The sequence below is a fragment of the Tamandua tetradactyla genome, chromosome 12 (genome assembly GCF_023851605.1).
Source record: "Tamandua tetradactyla isolate mTamTet1 chromosome 12, mTamTet1.pri, whole genome shotgun sequence".
Classification (NCBI taxonomy): Eukaryota; Metazoa; Chordata; class Mammalia; order Pilosa; family Myrmecophagidae; genus Tamandua; species Tamandua tetradactyla.
In genome coordinates, this window is record NC_135338.1 from 40,123,219 (window position 1) to 40,144,762 (window position 21,544).

The window sequence follows — 21,544 nt, forward strand, 5'->3', positions numbered from 1 at the left end:
CTTTCTGGTTATTTCCTCTAGCCTATGTCATCATCTGCTCCATTGTTCATTCATTCATTATTTTACTCAGCAACTATTTATTGAACACCTACTATATGTCCGTTGCAGAGAAAAAAAAAAGAAGAAAAACCAAAGTGTCTGTTCTCATGAACTTTCATCTCCACCCATTCCTATTTAACAGCACAGCCATCTGTTCATTTGTTTTTCCCACCAAGCCTTCAAATTCAATTCCAAGGTCCAGGTATGTTTTATCTCATTCTTATTTCCCAAGGCTTTTTACTGCAGAAAATTTCATCCCCCCATTATCTCTATCATCTATTCCAGAACTCAAGTTCCTTCTTTTTTCAAACTATCTCCAACAGGAATGATCCACAACTCATGAAAATTAAATATACAAGCAGCAAAAATTTCATGATTCCAAGAACTATAATAGCTCAAATTTGGTGAAAGAGGGAATTCACATTGATTATAGTATAGTGTAATTCACAATCAAAATTAAAATCTCAAAGAAAATTCTTTAGGAAAAATTATACTGCATGAAAAACTTGGAATTCTTAAATGGAATTAACTCCAGTTTATTAACTTATATAGAATAACAAGATATTAAAGTTCTTTTGCGATATTTCCAGATGTTTATGAAACTACAAATGGAGCAAAGCAGATCTGAAAAAATAAAAAATTGTCTCCCCCAAATAACTCTTCATCAATAAAGGCTCTAAATCATTCCTTATTGTGCTTCTTTGACTTGGATAAAAAAGGAAAGAAGTAGCATGAAGCAGTATCCATTTAAAAAAATAAAAGATATTTTTCTAGGCAATCAGCACATCTTTCCTTCCGCTTCCCATCACTAAATCGTCCAAAGCACAGGTACTTCCATCCTTTCCTTGTATTTTAGAAACCACATGCCATGACAGTCATGATGTGACTGGTTTAGTAGAGGCAAAAGGTGCTGCTAATACTTGACAAGTACATAAACTTCCTATTAACAAAAACACTCAATGAGAAACTTTACCTTGTGAGTGCTACCAATAATCTACAATTTATATTACCACACAGTATTTATAGCATTTCATAATCACAAAAACCGAAGAAATTATTTCTTCAGTGGCTGATTTCTTGGGCACACCAAATCTATAAGAAAAAAAAAGAACTCTAGAGTCAAGCAAAGACTTTTCATCAACTGTTGCCATATCTATAGTCTTTCATAGATTTGTATGTAAATTTTTGCATAAATTCTTATCTAAATTAGAATTCTGAATTCCTTAAAAGTAAAAAGCAGAAGATGGCCGACTAGAGTGGCTCGAGATTAGCCCTGCATCACAGAAAGGTTGGAGAGGGGACAAGAGGGTGACTGTGGCGGCAATTAGGGAGTGCGCGTGACCTGGGAGAGCCTTTTGCAACACATGTGGCAGCCCTGGTTGAGGAGGCCGAGGAACTGAGAGGCAGAAGGTTGGAGCCTGGCACAGAGCCACAGAGCCACAGAGCCCACAGGAGTGCACAGATTTGGGTGGAGGACTAGGAAGTAAGACAGGCAACATTCCTTGGGTGCACTACCCTCACCAGTGCAGCCCCATGACCGGCGACCACTGACACCCCATACACCTGAACCACATCACCGTCTCTCATTCCCCATGTGCACCCCCACCCCAAGAGCAGCCCACCTCTCTTGCACACTTCCCAAGCACTGCCTCCCCCTCCCTGTTCCCTGCAGGCTGTTGCCAGTGCATAAGGGTTGTGGGCACTCCTCCATACCTAGGATAACCTGCACCCCACCCATAGAGTTGCACAGTCTCACTCCCCACCACCGTGCCTGAGCTCAGCGCATCCCTTCACAGCACTCCCAGGACTCACATGAACACGGGCCCCCAATCACATCATTCAGCTCTGGAAACCAAATTTTACAGCAGTCCTAGAACCAGGCATGTGCACAGCCCTTAGCCTCACTTGCCAGCTCTGAGAAAGTGCCAAACTGTGCAGCTAGGTCACTTCTGCCACAAAACCATGAAGGCATAATGTCAACCTGTTGCCACAGCTCTAAGCACGTGTACAAAAGGCCCCGTGACTTAGACCATAGTACACCAGGGTTACAACCCCCACACCAGTGCACCCACGTTCACAAGCATCAGCATAACATCCCCAACCTGTGTCCATACTGTCCCTGAAACAAATCACCGTATTTTTTTTTTTTTTTTTTTTTTTTTTTTTTTTTTAAAGGAAAGACAGAGAGAAGGAAGGAAGGATAGAAGGAAGGAAGGAAGGAAGGAAGAAAGGGAAACATTTTCTTGTTTTATTGTATTCTGTTTCTCCGTTTTTGTTACATGGGCTGGGGCCGGGAATCGAACCGAGGTCCTCCGGCATAGCAGGCAAGCACTTTGCCCGCTGAGCCACCGCGGCCCACCCCCAAATCACCGTATTGAGTGCTCCACCCCGTGCCCTGCTCCTTGCTATACAACCATCCCGCAAACACAAGGCCTTAAACTACTGAAAGAAATCAACTCCCAAAGTAAATCAATCAAGGTATTTACATGTCACAAAAACAGCAGAAGATCATTATGTATATCACAATGCAGACAGATATAGCCCTGCCTAATGACCAAATAAAAAACAACAGAGGAGACACAGACATTTAAAAAACTAATCACAGACATTCATACAACTCTACTTAATAAGTAGGATAGCAAAAGACATAAGGAGATCAAGAAGACAGTAGAAGAGCACAAACAGGAATTTGAAAGAATAAATAGAAAAATAGCAGAAATCACAGAGATTAAAGACTCTGTCGACCAAATAAAAAACATACTAGAAGCACAGAACACCAGATTTGAAGGGAAAGAAGAAAGAATAAGTGACATAGAGGACAGGATAATTGACTTCGAAGGCTCAAAACAGCAAATGGCAAAAAACATGGGAAAAACTGAATGGGAACTCAGGGAAATGACAGGCAAAACAAAGTGCAATAATATAAGAATTGTTGGTGTCCCAGAAGGAGAAGGGAGAAGTAAAGGGCTAGGAAAAGTGGTTGAGGATATAATGGGGGAAAATTTCCCAACCTCATAAAAGACATAAATGTATAAGTCAAAGGAGCCCAAAGAATGCCAAACAGAATAAACCTAAATAAGTCTTCCCCAAGCCACATACTAATCATTCCATTAGATGTTGAAGAAAAGCAGAAAATTCTGAAAGCAGCAAGAGAAAAACATACAAGGGAAATCAAATAAAACTGACTTCAGACTATTCAACAAGCACCCTGGAGGCAAGAAGGCAATGGTATGATAAGTTCAAGATCCTGAAAGAGAAAGACTTCCAGTTAAGAACCCTGTACCCAGAGAAACTGTCCTTCAAAATTGAGGGAGAGATTAAAATTTTCACAAACAAAGAAGTCCTGAAAGAATTTGTCAACAAGAGACCAGCCCTATAATAAATACTAAAAGGAGTTCTGCCAAGCAAAAAAAAAAGACAGGAGAGGGAGGTCTGGAGGAGGGCACAGAATTGAAGAGTACCACTAAGGATAATTGAAAGAATACAAATAGAAAGGGGGAAAAGAATATATAGATGTGACAAATAAAATTAAGAAGATTATATGGTGGAATCAAGAAATGCCTTTTCAGTAATAACTTTGAATGTTAATGGACAAAATTTACCAATTAAAAGATACAGATTGGCGAAATGGATTAAGAAACACAATCCAGCTATACATTGTGTATAAGAGACTCACCTTAGACACAAGGATACAAATAGATTGCAAGTGAAAAGATGGAAAAAGATTTACCACACAAGTTGTAACCAAAAGAAAGCAGGAGTAGCTATACTAATATCAGACAAAATAGACTTTAAATGGAAAAACATCATTAGAGACACAGAAGGACACTACATCCTAATTAAAGGGTCAATTCACCAAGAAGATATAACGACAATAAATGTTTATGCTCCCAACCAAGGAGCTCCAATGTACATGAGACAGACATTGGCAAAACTGAAGGGAGTGACAGATGTTTCAATAACAATAGTAGGAGATTTCAATGCACCACACTCATCTATAGATACAACAAACAGACAGAAGATCAACAAGGAAATAGAGAAGGTAAATAACTTGATAAATGAATTAGACCTAATAGACATATATCTATAGGTCACTGCACCCCAAAGCACAAAGTTATACATTCTTCTCTAGTGCTCATGGAACATTTTCCAAGATAGAGCACATGCTGGGGCATAAAACAGGTCTTTATAAAGTTAAAAATAAAAATTATTCAAAGCACTTTCTTTGATCACAATGGGATGAAGCTGGATCTCAATAACCACCAAAGAACAAGAACATTCACAAATATATGTAGATCAAATAATACACTCTTAAACAACCAGTGGGTGAAAGAAGAAATTGCTAGAAAACTCAGTAGCTATCCAGAGATGAATGAAAATGATATACAACTTACCAGTACTTATGGTATGTGGCAAAGGCTGTGCTGAGGGGGAAATTTATTGCCCTAAATGTCAGTATTAAAAAACAAGAAAGAGCAAAAATCAAGGACTTAACAACAAACCTGGAGAAACTTGAGAAAGAACAGCAAATTAACCCCAAAACCAATAGGAGAAGAGAAATAACAAAGACTAAAGCAGAGACAAATGAATCGGAGAAGAAAAGAACAATAGAAAGAATCAATAAAATCTAAAGTTGGTTCTTTGAGAAAATCAACAAAATTGATGGGTCACTAGCAAGACTGACAAAGAAAAAGAGAGAGCTGCAAATAAACATAATCAGAAATGAGAAGAGATGTGTTATCAGAGACCCTGAAGAAATAAAAGAAATCAGAAGAATATACTGTAAACAACTATATTCTGACAAATCGACAACTTAGATGAAATGAACAAATTCCTGGAGACAGATAAACAGGCTACACTGACTCAGGAAGAAATAGAAAGCCTCAACAAATCAATCACAAGTAAAGAGATTCAATCAATCTCAAAAATCTTCATACAAAGAAAAGCCCAGGGCCAGATAGCTTCACAGGGGAATTTTATGAAACATTTCAGAAAGAACTAACACAAATCCTGCTCAAACTTTTCCAAAAAATTGAGGAAAAAGGAACTCTATCTAACTCATTTTATGAAGCTAACATAATTTTAACACCAAAACCAGGAAAGATGCTATAAGAAAGGAAAACTACAGGCCAATCTCCCTTATGAATGTAGATGCAAAAATTCTCAAGAAAATATTACCAAATCGAATTCAACAGCATATTAAAAGAATTACACATCATTCCTGGGGTTTATACCAGGAAAGCAAGGATGGTTCAATGCAAGAAAATCAACTAACATAATACAGCACATTAACAAATCAAAAGGGAAAAATCACATGATCATCTCAATTGATGCTGAAAAAGCATTAGACAAAATGACAAAATTCACCATCCTTTTCTGATGAAAACATTCCAAAAGATAGGATTCAAAGGTAACTACCTCAATGTGATGAAGGGAATATATGAAAGACTGATAGCCAGCATCATACTCAATGGACAGAGACTGAAAGCCTTTCCCCTAAGATCAGGTACAAGACAAGGATGCCCACTGTCACCACTATTATTCAACATTGTGCTAGAAGTATTAGCTAGAGCAATCAGCAGGACAAAGAAATAAAAGGCATCCATATCGGAAAGGAAGATGTGAAACTCTCATTATTTGCAGATGATATGATACTATACTTGGAAGATCTTGAGAAATCTACAGCAAAATAACTTGAGCTAATAAACAAATTGAGCAAGGTGGCAGGATACAAAATCAATGTGCGAAAATCAGTAACACTTCTATACACAAGCAATGACCTAGCTGAGGAGTCAGTTCAGGAAAACATTTCATTCAAAATAGCAACTAAAACAATCAAATACTTACGAATGAACTTAATTAGGACGTAAAGGACTTGTACACAGAAAACTACATAACATTGCTAAAAGAAATTAAAGGAAATCTAAATGGGGGAAAGACATTCCCTGCTCATGTATAGGAAGGCTATATATATATAGTTTAAGATATCAATTCTCCCCCCAATTGATCTACAGATTCAACACAGTACTAATCGAAATTTCAACAACCTACTTTGAAGATTTGGAAAAGCTAACTACCAAATTCATCTGGAAGGGAAAGAGATTCTGAATAGCTAAAAGTATCCTAAAAGAGAAGAATGAAGTGGGAGGATTTACACTCCCTGACTTTAAAACCTATTATGAAGCCACAGTGGTCAAAACAGCATGGTACTGGCACAAAGACAGAAACATTGACCAATGGAATTAAATCAAGAGTGCAAAAATAGACCAACCAAATCTACGGTCAACTGATTTTTGACAAGGCCCCCAAATCCACTGAACTGGGACAAAATAGTCTCTTCAATAAATGGGCATGGAAGAACTGGCTATCAACAGCCAAGAAAATGAAAGAGGACCCCTATTTTACACCCGACCAAAAACCTAAATATAAGAACTAGCACCATAAAGCTTCTAGAAGAAAATTAGGGAAACATCTTCAAGATCTAGTAATAGGCAGTAGCTTTCTAAACTTTACACCCAAAGGACAAGCAACAAAAGAAAAAATAGATAAATGGGAACTCCTCAAAATTAAATGCTCTGCACCTCAAAAGACTTTGTCAAAAGGTGAAGAGGCAGCCAACTCAATGGGGGAAAATATTTGGAAATCACATATCAGACAAAGGTTTGATTTCCTGCATGTACAAAGAAATCGTACAACTTAACGAAAGAACACACAATCCAATTATAAAATGGGCTAAAGATATGAATAGGCATTTTTCTGAAGAGCAAATACAGATGTTTCAAAAGCACATGAAGAAATGCTCATTTTCACTGGCTATAAGGGAAATACAGATCAAGACTACAATGAGATACCACCTCACACCTGTAAGATTGGCTGCTATTAAAAAAACAGGAAACTACAAATGTTGGAGAAGATCTGGAGAAACTGGGACACTTATGCACCGCTGGTGGGAATGTATAATGGTGCAGCCACTATGGAAGACTGTTTGGCAGTTCCTTATGAAACTAAATATCGAGTTGCCCTATGACCCAGCAATACCGCTACTTGGTATATACCCAGAAGAGCTGAAAGCAACAGCACAAATAGACATTTGCACACCGATGTTCACAGCAGCATTATTCGCAATTGCCAAAAGATGGAAACAAACCAAATGCCCATCAACAGATGAGTGGATCAACAAAATGTGGTATATACATACTATGGAATATTATGCAGCAGTAAGACAAAATGATGTCCTGAGGCACATGACAAGATGGATGAGCCTTGAGGACATAATGCTGAGTAACGTTAGCCAGACACAAAAGGATAGATACCGTATGAGTCCATTTTTATGACCAGCATAAAGGTATATTCAGAGACTAACAATACAGAAGATAGAAGACTTAGAAATACGTAGAAGCTAGAGATGGTGAACCGTTAGCTAAAGAGGATGAACTCCAATGTAAGGGAATACATAGGGGCAAAGGTGATTTTCCAGAGGGTATAGAAGTAATACTACCACATTAAAGATGAACAAGATTGAAAGGGGTTGTATAGACCTACATGCCCCACTGACTCACACTAGAAATACGAATGAGTTCTCATAAGAATTACTTCAAAGATATGATTCATATATAAAGAGTATTTAAGTCCAGGGTACAGGGGGAAAACTGCTATTGCATGCTATGAGCTATGTTCAAAAGGAAAACATCAGTACTACCACAGTAACAGCAGAGGTAAATAATGGGGTGAGGGCCAAGAGTTAAGAGGAGGTTTAGATTTCCTATTTGGCAAGGGTGTGTTTATTGGTTTTTCTGCCTCTTGGGAACAATGAAATTATCTGAAATTGGAAATGTTGATGGACTGTGAATGCTGGGCCCTCTACATGATGCTGGATGAATGCAGGTGGCTAAAGGATGTGCTGATGGAGAAGAGATTGGCAAACGATGATGTATACTTATGAACGAAAATTGTGCTGCTACAAAAAGGAACAATGTTGTGTGACATGCAATGATGTGAATGAACATGTGGGACATTTGGTGAGACAAAATAAGCCAGAAACAAAAAACAACAATGGTATGGTCACCTTTAGAAAATGCTTATAAGAAAACAAGGGCCTAGAGTGTAAGCTTTTAGAGCAGACACATTAAGTTCGGAGTGCTGATAATCATTTCTGGATTTTGAGAGGCTGTTTTATATATATATATAACCTGATATTTAGAGATAAGAACGAAGCTGAACAGATTGGGGTTACCTCAGAACATAGGGGTAAGCAAGATAGTGTCTATACTTTAGAACCACACATACTCTTTCAGTCCAATGGATGAAAGGTTTATTTGATCTGGAACTGAAATTTTCCGAAGTGTATAATCTAATTCAACCTATCTGTACAGTTCATTTGAACAACTGCAACACAGGAAGCACAGAATAAAAAAGTGGTCCCTTAATCCTGCATAGATTATTGTAATGCCTGGAAATATCCTAGAATTTATTAAGCAGATAATCAAAAAGTATTGACAACGTCCACTGAGGGAGGGGAGTAAGAATATGGAACTATTAAATCTTATCATTAGGGAATCCCCTGATACTGTGTCAAACTTTAGGGATACCCAAATCAATAGGCCATGTCCTCGATCATGATGCTAACTCTTGTGAAGCTTAGGTAGATAGCAGAGAAGCTTAGACTACCTATAGGCATTCCTAAGACTTACTTCTGGAGGACCTCTGTTGTTGCTCAGATGTGGCCTCAGTCTCTCTAAGACCAACTCTTCAAGTGAAATCATTGCCTTCCCCCCTATGTGGGACATGACATCCAGGGGTGAAAGTCTCCCTGGTGACATGGGAAATGATTTCCAGGGATGAATCCAGACCTGGCACTGTGGGATCAACAATTACATTCTGACCAAAAGGGGTAAAAGAAGTGTAATTAATAAAGTATCAGTGGCAGAAAAACTTCAAATAGAGTCAAGAGGCTACTGTGAGGTTGCTCTTACACAAGCTTCAGGTAGACCTTGCTACCTATTATAACCTGCCAAACCCCAACCAGGACCATTCCAGCTAATGGAATAGATAAAGATGCATTTTATGTAGATAAAGAACATCTAGGACAATATATAAGATTTCACAAGGGTTCCCGGCACTAGAGTAACTTTCCAGAAACCTACAACCCGCGGATGGGTCCCTGGTCCAGATAAATCCTGAAACCTAGTCCAGTCTCTCCAGAACATCAGACAGTTCCATCTCCCTACCCCATATTAGTGACAGACCCTTTCAATATAAAAAATTTAGAATTGCCATAGCCCAAACAACCCCAAAAAGAGGTATGGAAAGATCAAAGGTGATGATGGAAATATACATAGAACATAGTTTCCAATATTTTAGAGCACTATAAGTAAAAACCTAAAATTACAAAATTATAACCCATGTCAAAGTCTGAAATATATTCTACAACTAATTGTGGTGTTGTGCTTTGAAATTTATAGCTTTTTTTGTATATATGCTATTGTTCACAAAAAAGAAGGAAAAAATAGTCTATTGTGATGATAAAAAGGTATTTAAGCCCTCTAGCCTACTAATTTCTGAAGCAGCTAGAAGGAAAAATAATATAGGATCATATGGCAGCCCATGACAAACTCGGGGATCTGTCCTATAACTACTTGTTGAGTAGTATCTTGAAAACAATTTCTTTGCTTTGTATATATGGTATACCATACAATAAAAAAAGTTAAAAAAAAAAAAAAGTAAAAAACCTATCTCTTTTCAATATTATGCCCAAAGGAACATGTCATATTCCAAAGATACTAATAAGTAGTCAATGAAAATGAATCATTTTTGACTTGCCTACTGATTCTGAGCAAGACAAATACTTTCACTAACACAAAACAAACTTAGGAAAAATGCAAACCACATGGTCAAATGTGTGCTATATAGTCATGGATTTCAGCTAATATTTTGCCCAGGTAAAAATGTGAATAAATGGGTATTTCAAAGAAAGGCAGGGAAAAAAAAAGTGAGTATAATTTAACAACTACATAAGCAATTTTTTATAAAATAGACTTTGGGACTGAGATGCTGAAATGTGAATAAGATATTTCAGAACAAAGAAATTTATAAGAGTGGGGTGAGATTTCAAGGTGCTCGTGGAGGAAAGCTGAACTGAAGAAAAACTACACAAAAATTCCAAATGAAAAGCAAATTAGAAATTTAGATGGAATTAGAGCTGTGCAAAAATAATCAGATGTTCAGTCACCTGGCCACGGTTTTGGAGCCATGCAGATTGGAAGGACAACACCATTGGGAAGGACCTTAAATTAGTTGATGTAGAAACATGCACCCAAAGCCAAATAACATTTCTGTTTTATCTAACACTGATCATATACCAAAATTTACATAGAAATAAGGTTACAATTTAACCTGAGGTAAATAGAGCCTAAAGAAATTTAATAGTAGAGCACATTAGTTTAATTTTGAAAAAGAGCCAATTTATGGAATATTTTAAAATAAAATTCAAAAAATTTTTGTGTGCAGATGTCTCAAGAGGAAGTAGATATAACCACCTGTGCTGGTTTGAAAGGATGCATGAACCCTAGAAAAGCCATGTTTTAATTAAAATCTCATTTTGTAAAAGTAGCCATTTCTTCTAATCCTTATTTAGCACTTTATGCTTGAAACTATTATTAGATCATCTCCCTGGAGACATGATTTAATCAAGAGTGATTGTTAAACTGGATTAGGTGGAGGTGCCTCTCCACCCATTTGGGTGGGTCTTGATTAGTTTCTGGAGTCCAATAAAAGAGGAAACATTTTGGAGATTCAAGAAATTCTGAGAGCAGAATGACATAGCCATGAGAAGCAGAGAGCCCTCCAGCCAGCAACCTTTGGAGATGAAGAAGGAAAATGCCTCCCGGGGAGCTTCGTGAAACAGGAAGCCAGGAGAGAAATCTATCAGATGATGCTGTGTTCGCCATGTGCCCTCCCAACCAAGAGAGACGCCCTGACTATGTTTGCCATGTGCCTTTCTACTGGAGAGAGAAACCCTGAACGTGTTCGCCATGTGCCTTCTCACTTGAGAGAGAAACCCTGAACTTCATCAGCCGTCTTGAACCAAAGTATCTTTCTCTGGATGCCTTTGATTGGACATTTCTATAGACTTCTTTGAATTGTGACATTTTCTTGGCCTTAGAACTGTAAACTAGCAATTTATTAAATTCCCCTTTTAAGAAGCCATTCTGTTCCTGGTATATTGTATTCCGACACCTAGCAAACTAGAACACCACCATAGCAGATTCTGTAAGTCAGAGGCAGCAACACAGATGCAAAAAGAAAACCTAAAGCAACTCTTTGCCAGAAAATACAGTATTTCAAATGTTTACTCCACAGATTCCAAAATGAGGAGGAAAAAGGGTATGAGTAAGCATTTCTATGTGAATTGTTTAAAAAGCATTAGTATTGAATTCAAATATAATGAGAAAAAGGATATGTCAAATTCTTATTAACTTCTGTTCTTTAATGTATTCAATTAAAGCTTTTTAAAAGTTTCTCATAATAGATATCAGATGATTATTCTGGTTGACTTAAGAGCCAACAAAGTATAATTTTCAGATTTAAGAAGAAAATTAATATAAATATGTCTGTAGATATTACTAATGTACAACAGTATATAAATACAAAGGCCAAACCTCCAGGAAGATGTCAGAATAGGATAGATCAAGTTCACCCCTGCTCCAAAGAACAGCTAGAGAAGGGACAGGAAGGCGACTGAGGTGGCAATTTCCAGGGTATTAGTGACCCGGGAGAGAATTCTGCAACACATAGGGAGGCCCTGATTGCAAAAGCTGAGGAACTGAGAAGCAGAGAACCAGAGACCTGTGGCTGGTGCAAACAGCCTAAGGCGGAAGTTCAGAGCCCTCAAGAGTGCATGGATGGGGAGACAGGGACTAGGAAGCAAGCCAAGCCACATTCCTTGAACTCACCAGTGTAGCCCCATCTCACACCCCACACACCTGAACCCCATCACCCGCTCCCCCTTCCCACGCTCCAAGTGTCCCTGCCCCGCCAAACCACAGGGTGTACCTACTAGCACCACAACCCCACCCTAAGCACGTGCAATGCCTGCTTCAAGCTAACCCACCTCTCCTGCAAAAGTGCAGTCTCGCCCCGCCTCTCCCAAGCCCTACCTCCTCCTCCCTGCCCCCTGTAGGCAGTAACCAGGGAATAAGGTGGCGGGGCCCTTATCTCCATACCCAGGCAACACCTGCCAACAACCATAAAGGCATGCAACCTCCCCACTCCACCCCCAAACTCTGCACATCTGAACTTCAGTTTACAGCCCTCCCAGATCTGTGCAAGTGCACAGCCTCCAGTCAAGCCCCCCCAGCTCTGGATGAGCACTGACCTACCCAGCTGGGCCATATCCGCCTCCGGCCCAAGCAATGCCGACCTGCTGCCCTATGCAACAACCTAGACCAGTACACACCAGGGTCCCGCTGCCCAAACCCATGTACCTGCACAGCCGCATCCTCCCTGTAGCTGGGCACCCACACTCACAAGCACCAGTGTAACATCTCCAACATGAACCTATACCTGCACTGCAACATATCACTGTACTGTTATGCGCCACCCTATGCCCTGCATTCTGCTTCACAACCATCCCACAAATTCAAGGTTTTAGACTGCTGAAGGAAATCAAATTCCAAAGTAAAATAATCAAGATATTTACATATCACAACGACAGCAGAAGATCACTAAGCATATCGTGATGTAGATAGATATAGCTCAACCTAATGACCAAATTAAAACACCAGAGGAGAGACAGATGTTGGAACAACTAATCCAATATATTCATGTAATTCTACTAAATAAAATAAATGGTATGACTAATGATATATAGGAGATTAAGAAGAAACTGGAAGAGCATAAAGAGGAATTTGAAAGAATAAACAGAAAAATAGTGGATACTCAGAGATTAAAGATGCTGTAAAAAACATACTAGAGACACACAACAGCAGATTTGAAGAGGCAGAAGAAAGAATATGTGAACTAGAGGACAGGATAATTGATTAAGAACACTCAAAACAGCAAATAGCAAAAAAGATGTCAAAATGTGAATTGGATCTCAGGAAATGATGGATAAAATGCAGTGCATAAATATAAGAATCACTGGTGTCCCAAAAGGAGAAGAGAAGAGTAAGGGGCTAGGAAGATTAGTGGAAGAAATGGGGGAAAACTTCCCAACCCTTAAAGGGCATAAATATACGAGTCAAAGAAACTCAATGAATGCTAAATAGAATAAATTCAAATAGGCCTTCCCCAAGACACATACTGATCAATCTGTCAAATGTTGAAGAGAAACAGAAAATCCTGAAAGTGGCAAAGAAAAACAATCCACTACATACAAGGGTTACCACATAAGACTGAGTTCAGACTACTCAACTGGTACTATGGAGGCGAGAAGGTAGTGGTAAGATATATTTAAAATCCTAAAAACAAAGACTTCCAGCCAAGAATTCTATACACAGCCAAATTGTCCTTGAAAACTGAGTAAGAGATTAACATTTTCACAGTCAAAAAAAATTCGGAAAGAATTTATCAACAAGAGACTGGCCCTACAAGAAATACTAAATGGAGTTCTGCCAATTGAAAAAAAAAAAGACAGGAGAGGGAGGGCTGGAGGGGGGAACAGAATTCAAGAGTACCTGTAAGGGCAGCTTAAAGGATAAAAAGGAAAAAAAAGAGAAAGAAGGAAAAGAATATATAGATCTGACAAATAAAATTCAAAAGATAAGATGGGGGATTCAAGAAGCACCTTTTTAGTAACAACTCAGAATGTTAACAGAATAACATCACCAATTAAAGATAAAGAGTGGCAGAATGGATTAAGAAATAGAATCCAGATATATGCTCCTTACAAAAGGCTCATCTTAGACACAAGGATATAAATAGATTGAAAGCAGAAGGATGGAAAAATATGTTCCAGGCAAGTTGTAATCAAAAAAAAAAGCAGGAGTAGCTATACTAATAACAGGCAAAATAGACTTTAAATGTAAAGACATCATAAGAGGCAAAGAAGGACACTATATGTTAACAAAACGGACAATTCACCAAGGAGAAATAACAATCATAAATGTTTACGTTCCCAATCAAGGAGCAACAAAGCACATGAGATAGACAATTGGCAAAACTGAAAGGAATGAAAGATGTTTCAGCAATAATAGAGACTTCAATACACCACTCTCATCTATAGACAGAACAATCAGACAGAAAATCAACAAGGAAACAGAGAATTTAAATACCTTGATAAATTAATTAGACCTAATAGACATATACAGGTCATTACAACCCAAAACATCAGGATATACATTCTTTATTAGTGCTCATGGAACTCCTCCAGGATACATTATATGCTGGGACACAAAACAGGTCTTTATAAATTTAAAAACATTAAAACTATTCAAAGCACATTCTCTGACCACAGTGGAATGAAGTTGGATATCAATAACCACCAAAAAATGAGAATTTTAAAAATATATAGAGATAAAATAACACAATCTTAAACAACCAATGAGTCAAAACAGAAATTGCTAGAGAAATCAGCAGCTATCTGGATACAAATGAAATGAAAATACAACACATCAGAACTTCTGGGATGTGGCAAAGGCTGTGCTGAGAGTGAAATTTATTGTCCTAAATGCCTATATTAAAAAACAAAAAAGAGCAAAAACCAATGACTTAGCTTCTCACCTGGAGGAACATGAGAAAGCACAGCAAACTAATCTCAAACAACTACAAGAAGAGAAATAATAAAGATTAAAGCAGACTTAAATGAATGGAGGAACAAAAGAACAATAGATAGAATCAATAAAATCAAAAATCGTTTCACTGAGAAAATCAATAAAATTGATAGGCCACTAGCAAGACTGACAAAGAGAAAAAGAGAGAGGAAGCAAATAAAGAAAATCAGAAATAAGAAGGGATGCATTACTACAGACTCTGAAGAAATAAAACATCATAAGAATATACTATGAACAACTATATGCCAACAAACTAGACAACTTAAATGAAATGGACAAATTCCTGAAAACACACAAACAGGTTACATTGACTCAAAAAGAAATAGAAGATCTCAACAAACCAATCACAAGTAAAGAGATACAACTCCTCATCAAAAATCTTCATACAAAGAAAAGCTCAGGGTTAGATGGCATCACAGGGGAATTTTATCAGACATTCCAAAAATAACTAACAACATTCCTGCTCAAACTTTTTCCAAAAAATTGAGGAAAAAGGAACTCTACCTAACTCATTTTATGAAGCTAATATCATTTTAATACCAAACCCAGGTAAAGATGCTATAAGAAAGTAAAACTACAGGCCAATCTCCCTAATAAACACAGATGCAAAAATTCTCAACAAAATATTAGCAAATCGAATCCAACAACACAATAGAAGAATTATAAACCACAACCAAGGGGGGTGTATACCAGGAATGCAAGGATGGTTCAACACAAGAAAATCAATTAATGTAATACAGCACATTAACAAATCGAAAGGGAAAAAATACATGATCATCTCGATTGATGTTGAAAAAGCATTCCACAAAATTCAACATTCTTTTCTGATATAAACACTTCAAAAGATAAGAATCAAAGGTAAATCCTCAATAAAGGAATATAATATAGGAATATAATAAAGGAAATAAAAAAATAAAGGGCATATATGAAAAAACAAAAGCCAGCATCATACTCAATGGAAAGAGACTGAAAACTTTCTCCCTAAGATCAGGAATGAGACAAGGATGCCCTCTGTCACTACTATTATTCAACATTGTACTAAAGGTTTTAGCTAGAGCAATCAGGCAGGACAAAGTAAGAAAAGGCCTCCAAGTTAAAAAGGAAGAAGTAAAACTTTCATTATTTGCAGATGACATATACTATATTTGGAAAATTCTAAGAAATCTACAGCACTGTTACCTGAGCTAATAAATAAATTCAGCAAGTTGGCAGGATATAAAATTAATGTAGCAAAATTCAGTAAGGCTTCTTCTATAAAAGCAATGACCTAACTGAGAAGTCAGTCAAGGAAAAATTTGCATTCAAAATAGTACCTAAAAGAATCAAGTACCTAGGAATGAACTTACCTAGGGAAATAAAGGACCTATACACAGAAAACTATATAACATTGTTGAAAGAAATCGAAGAATATCTAAATAGGTGGACATTCCCTGCTCATGGAAAGGAAAGTTAATTATAGTTAAGATGCCAATTCTTATATTACAACCTAGCATATATTAAGCAGATAATCAGAAAGTATTGGCAAGGTTCTTGAGTGATGAGAGAAAAAATACAGAACAATTATTAATTTTACCATCAGGGAACCCCTGATACTGTGTCAAAAACATTAGGAACATCAAAATCAATAGGCCAAACCCGTGATCTTGAGGCTTACTCTTGTGAAGCCTATGTAGGTAGTGGAGAAGCTTAGCCTACTCATAGGTATGCCTAAGAGTTAATTCTGGAAGGACTTTTTTGTTGCTTAGATGTGGCCTCACTCTCTCTATGCCCAACTCTGTAAGTAAAATCATTGCCCTCCCCATTACGTGGGACATGACATCCAGAGGTGAAAGACTTCCTGGTGGTGTGGGAGATGATTCCAGGGATGAGTCTGGCCCTAGCACTATGGGATCAACAATTCCATCCTGAGCAAAAGGCGGAAAAGAAGTGTAACTAATAAAGTATCAGTGGTTGAGAGAGTGGGATAGAAAGATCAAAGGTGATGGTGGAGCTATACAGAGAAAGTAGGGTTTAACAAACGAATGATTGCTAAATCAATAAACTGATATTTCTTTTAGTCTCCAGTATCTTAGAGCAGCTAGAAGTAAAAACCTAAAATTGTGGAATTGTAACCTATACCAAACTCTGAAATCTGTTCTATAATTAACTGTTGCACTGCACTTAGAAATTTATTGTTTTGTTTTGGTTTTTTTTGGTATATATGTTATTTTTCACTTAAAAGAAAAAAAAGTTGATTGTGATGATAAAAAAATATTTATTCCTTCTAGCTTCCTATGTTCTGGAGCAGCTAGAAGGAAAAATCTGTAGCTGGAAGGATCTGGCTAAGATATAAGAATACTTTGAAACTATGAGGTTACTGGAAGCTTAAATATCTATGGCAGATGGAAAGATTCTTTTCTTCAAAGAATTTTATAGTCATCTGTATAGTATAACTTAGTTGCATTCTCATCTCATGAAAAATGAAAAATCATGAATGGTATGGTAACCTAACATGAAACCTAATGTGAAAAATCAAATGGTATGGTAGCTCATGACAAACTCCGCGATATGTCTTGTAACAACTTGTTGAAGAGTGCTTTGAAAACTATTGCTTTTTTCTTTCTTTGCTTTGTATGTATGTTATATTATACGACAAAAAGAAAGTGGACAAAAAATACATATGTGAAGGCCAGAGTTCAAGTTACTTTGATTTCTACCTGGAATGCAAATACATATTAACTACTTATATTTTTCTTCTTTAAACAGTATATTTTTGAAGAACAATTTTTCCTTTTTTTTGGCATGGGCAGGCATTGGGAATCGAACCCAGGTCTCTGGCATGGCAGCCAGGAATTCTGCCATTGAGCCATTGTTGCACTACTCTTGAAGAACAATTTTACACAAAGTTTGTTTGGAAGGGAATATTTGTGTTTGCCTCTCCTTTCTCCCTTTTAAAACATCATTAAGATCAACATACTTAGTGAAATATTATGAAGACTGGTTGGTACATTTAGGGAGTAGCACAGAAGATGTATTACACACAGCAGGCATTTTCTCTTCCTATACTGTCCTAAAAAGGGTTTTAACTTCATCTAGGAATGAAAACAAATTCTAAAGAGCACCCAAACTAGGCCTCAATGATATGGAGAAACAAGGAATTATGTTACTTAGATAATACTTCTTTGGATTGTATATGCTAAAAATTCCAGGGTGCCTAAAAAGTAATATCAGTCCCTTACCTAAATGAGAGTTCATAACTTCAGTTTAGAGAAAAAAATAAGAAAATTATCTTCTATATTTGTTCATAATCATTGGCATTTCATGGGATGAGAGTGCAACTAAATCATTCTATACAGATGACTGTTCTAAATCTTTGAAGAATGGAATCCTTCCATCTGCCACAGATATTTAAGCTTCCAGTAACCTCACAGTTTCAAAGTATTCTTACATCTTAGACAGATCCTTCCAGCTGCAGTCTATATCATGTCACACAAGATAAAAAAGACATCTTTGTTAAGGTATGTTGGGCCATTCTATAATTGGTAGGGAGACATACTAACCTGAGGAGAGTCTGTGGAACTGCCAGATCCAGCTGAGGGTTTAGTGAGAGATAGAAAGGTTTTAGAGTAAAAAGAAAAAAAACTGTAAATCATAAGCTACATATATGGCTGTCATGACTCCAGTGACCTCTGAAGGCTTTAAAGAAAACCAAATTCATCATGACAATAAAAGTATAAGAAGTTAGTCAGACAGAACAGTTCTTTTGGAAACAGTCATACCAGGATTTATGCGAGTGGCTGGGAAAACCAACAGGTTGCCCTGAAAACTATAGTACCCTTTACATACCCTGATTTTTACAAGCACTACAGAAAGGTATGGTATCGGCTGATGGATTAGGAAGTAGTTATTACCTTGAAAGTAGAGGCACTCACAAAAAAAGCTTCGATCTTAGTTTACTGTTTATGGGAGGGAAGAGATTAGTTATATACCACAATATTTATTGATTGGGCCTTGAAATTTGATGTTCCTGTGAGCTACTCAAGAAATTATATAGGCTATCACATACAAATAAAGTAAAGGAAAATCTTAGAAATATTAAAGCCATCACAACAACCAAGGAGTTAATATCTGAATACCAATTCTCACCAGTTTTTATGAATAAGCATTTCTAGTGGTTTAGTCATTATGATAGCCAAAAAGATTAGAGATCCTGACAAAGCAATGTCTTTCTAGCACCCCAAACAAAAACTTGCCCTCTTGATAATTTCTAGGGAAAGTCATGACAAAAAAGTGAGGAAGGGCAGACTGGTTCCTATTTGGAAGACCTACTGAGGTTGATGGAGTATTACCAGTTTATTTTGATGGATGATAATGTGGTAGGAAAACAGGCTTGAATTTTACCAAGTTCTCTCCCACCTGTTAGTCATGCTCTAATTTTGGAGAAATTATGTGCCCAAACTTGTCCCCCAGTCTCAGCAGACTCAATTGTAGAATAGGGTTAAATTAATTAATTAACTGCTATCCCTTTAAGATGTCACTCTCACCAAATGCCATAATAAATAACAGAGAAATAGACACAGGATAGCTGAGGCTTAGGGAACACAAAATGGGAATATGTGCACATTAGCACATTTTCTAATGGAAAAACAAGCATATCAGGGTGTTACTGAACCCACCAAGTGTGCCTGTTTGGGAAAATCATCTATCATGAGGTATGTGGCAAGCACATGAGTGAAAACAAAGAGCATAAACTAGGAAGATCTTGGGAATTAGAAACTTTTTAAATTCTTGCTGTATTAAGTAAGAAAGAGCTAGATTTTCCAGAAGTGGTCTAAATAGATAGGAAGGAAAAGATATGTGTGGAACAATTAAGAAAAACTCAAGGAAACAAGGAAGGTGGGGAATGTGATTTTTCTTTCAGATCACATTTATTTTTTAAAGCTCTTAGGAAAATTTTCAAATTAATACAGTGAGAAAGTTTTCCTTTCCTAGAGTTTCAAATTGAAATTTCATGGCTATAGGCAATGTAATATTTTGCCATCCTATATTTTAAAATGTTTCCACTTTAAATTTTATGACGTGCATGCTTATTCTCAGCAGCCATATCTGGTATCTAAAGCATTCTGGATCCCAACTTAGTAAGCAATTAAGAATAATCAAACTTCAAGTACATACTCAAGATCTCAACCATAAATGGAAATTTGGACCTACCAAAGATACACTAGTCATTTGAAAACTGAGTCACATTTTAGGTACAGATAATTTTACTTCCTCTATTAGGCATATACCATTAGATCAGTAACAACTTTTACCTTAATCTTCAATTTCCATATCTCATTATGTTCCAGCCAAGTTCTTTCCCACCCCAGCCTTCTATAAACACTATTCTTTCTGCCTGGAATTCTGCCCGCCACGTCTTATCTGGCTAATCAGGTTTTGGTTTTATATACATGCCATTTTCTCAGGAAACTCTGATTTCAACCTCTCCTTCACCTCTTTCTCCAAAAAGTTAGATTGCCAATATCCTCTTATATTATAGCCTATACTGTTATTTATAGGGCCCATTTCTCCATTAGGCAAAATATGCACAAACATTGCTTAAATTTTAATTTATTTTAAACTCAGAAGAAAAAAATAGATATGATATCGCATATTTATTTTCTGCTGATGTTGTATAAAAATAATTACCTATGTTCCTTGACTCAGTTTCTTAAACCAACACACATCTATTATGAAACAGTTCTATAGGTTACAAGTCTGACATAGGCCTCACTGAGCTAAAATCAAGGCATCAGTAGGCTGCATTCTGTAGACTCTAGGGAAAAATCTCTTTCCTTGCCTTTTCTAGCTGGGAAAGGATACCTACATTCCTTGGCTTGTGATTCCTTCCTCCATCTTCAAAGCCAACAAAGGTGAATTAAGTCCTTCTCACATCACATCACTGACTTCCTTGTCTGCCTTTCATGTTCACTTTTTTTTTTCAGTTTTTTTTTTTATTAATTAAAGAAAAAAAGAAATTAACACAACATTTAGAAATCATTCCATTCTACATATGCAATCAGTAATTCTTAACATCATCACATAGATGAATGATCATCATTTCTTAGTACATTTGCATCGATTTAGGAAAAGAACTAGCAAAACAATAGAAAAAGATACAGAATGTTAATATAGAGAAAAAAATAAAAATAATAATAATAGTAAAAAAAAAGACACAAATAAACAAACAAACAAACAAACAAAAAAAACCTATAGCTCAGATGCAGCTTCATTCAGTGTTTTAACATGATTACTTTACAATTAGGTATTATTGTGCTGTCCATTTTTGAGCTTTTGTATCTAGTCCTGTTGCACAGTCTGTATCCCTTCAGCTCCAATTACCCATTATCTTACCCTGTTTCTAATTCCTGCTGGTCTCTGTTACCAATGACATATTCCAAGTTTATTCTCGAATGTCAGTTCACATCAGTGGAACCATACAGTATTTGTCCTTTAGTTTTGGGCTAGACTCACTCAGCATAATGTTCTCTAGGTCCATCCATGTTATTACATGCTTCATAAGTTTATTCTGTCTTAAAGCTGCATAATATTCCATCGTATGTATATACCACAGTTTGTTTAGCCACTTTCATGTTCACTTTTATGGACCTTTGTAATTATCATGGCCCCATCTGGATAATCCAGGGCAATCTCTCCATCTGATGATCCTTAACGTAATCACATCTGCATAATCCCTTTTGCCATGTAAAGTAACATAT

The 21,544-nt window shown here is 36.9% G+C and overlaps 1 protein-coding gene across 10 annotated transcripts in view; it reads right to left on the bottom strand.

Moving 5' to 3' along the window:
- The window catches only part of CEP128 (centrosomal protein 128), a 667,241-nt gene that overhangs the window by 296,678 nt on the left and 349,019 nt on the right, over window positions 1–21,544 (bottom strand). The window contains exon 21 of one of the 10 annotated variants that reach the window (XR_013160385.1): window positions 18,211–20,756. The exons of the other annotated variants lie outside the window; for them this stretch is intronic. The gene's annotated coding sequence lies outside the window, so the exon portion shown is untranslated. Of the gene's footprint in view, window positions 1–18,210; window positions 20,757–21,544 lie in introns of those variants that run through there. 10 annotated transcript variants of the gene reach the window in all.